The sequence below is a fragment of the Bison bison genome, unplaced genomic scaffold (genome assembly GCF_000754665.1).
Source record: "Bison bison bison isolate TAMUID 2011002044 unplaced genomic scaffold, Bison_UMD1.0 scf7180017857080, whole genome shotgun sequence".
NCBI classification, from domain to species: Eukaryota; Metazoa; Chordata; class Mammalia; order Artiodactyla; family Bovidae; genus Bison; species Bison bison.
The window spans coordinates 5964-7685 of NW_011487653.1; positions in this window are offsets into that span (position 1 = coordinate 5964).

Genomic DNA, 1722 nt, shown 5'->3' on the forward strand with positions numbered 1-1722 from the left:
GTTTGAGAGGTAGAATTGACAAAATGGAGTGACTGACTGAATGGAAAGAATGAAGGTGAAGGCAAAGATGCCTAGTGGGCATGTCAAAGTTAAACACCTGGCTAGTAAGAGTTGTAACAGTGACAGGGGCTGTAAGAGAAGAAACAGGTATAGAAGTAAGGCAAGAAGTTTTGTTGTAGTCATATTGAGAGTCAAAAATGAGGATCATACTTACCTTCTCTGTTCTCCCTTGAAATTACATAAGTGCTTTCACTTTTTAAAACTAATTACCAACAAGACAATAATAGAGAGTACAAACAAAGTAATGGCAACCCACTCCAGGATTCTTTCCTGGAGAATCCCACAGACAGAGGAGCCTGGTGGGCTACACTCCATGGGGTCGCAAAGAGTCAGACACGACTGAGCACAGAGAGCACAAACAACATACCAAAGCTACACAGGTTCTGGAAATATCAACACTTTCTTGATTTCATTATTTCTTGGTCTTTATTGAACTATAAAATGCTAAGCCTCTTTTATAGGCCCTTTCTTAGGAAGTCTTGAGGAAATATTCTTAATTTTCACCCTCAAGGAGAATATATACTCTCCATGAGAAGAAGGACTTTTTCAACATCATTCTATGTATCTGGCCCAGCACCTAACACTGTATTTGGCACAAAGTGCTGTTTATGCCACCACCACTGTTGATCAGCATCACTGTCATCATCAACGCCAATAGTTCCATTCATTGAGAATTTATTACACACCAGGCAACAAGTACTTGACATACATTAATTTAATGCTCACAACAACCCCAAGAATGAGGTACTATTATTATCCACATTTTATAGATGAGGACTCAGGAGAGGTTAGGTTAGCTGGCCCAAGAATAAACAGAGGGTAATTCAAGGTTGCTAGGATTCAAGCCCAGGCAATTGCATTCAAGAGCTAGTGCTCCACTGGCTCTATCCAGGCAGGCCCATGGCCAAAACAATTATAAAATATTGAACACAGCAATCAAAAGCACTGTGGAAATGAATTCCCATATGTGTGATTATGGTTGAAGAACTGGCCCAAAAAATCAGCGGCTCCTGGATAAACTAGGTATCACCAATTGACTGGCAATTAAAGACCAAGGATGGCACAGACACACTGGAAATGAAAGCAAAACCAAATTTATTAGAAAACTGATATTTATGGAGAGGCAGCAGAGTTCTGTGATGAGACAAGCACACTGGCACAATAATGAGACCAACTAGTAGTAAAAGCCAAGGAAGTAAGAGTGTCATTGAGGAATCAAAGATAGCATGACAACAAAATGGAACTGCTAATACTGTACATCTTCCCTTTATTTTTCACTCATGGAGTTGACCAACCAGGACTGACTCTCTGAAATCTTAAATTCAAGAATCCCTATTTTTCAATTACAGCTTAATCCCACTATACCTGTCTACAACCTTACCAAGACCACAGTCTCTTGAGCCTTCCCTCTACTTTCTCTTGGTCTACTTGCCTCCCATTGATCTATCTTCCTTCCCTATCCATCCTGGACTCCAGATAGTGCTACATTTGAACCACTCTCACCAATATCTTCCATATCCATGCACCTTCATCCCACTGCAGCAACTGTCCATCAAAATCCCAAACCTGTACCAAGGCTATATAGTCTGCCTTGTCTGCTCCTATACCCAGGCCCTAAATAATTGCTGGTCTACAACCTCAGCTGTACCCTCGCTGTCATCT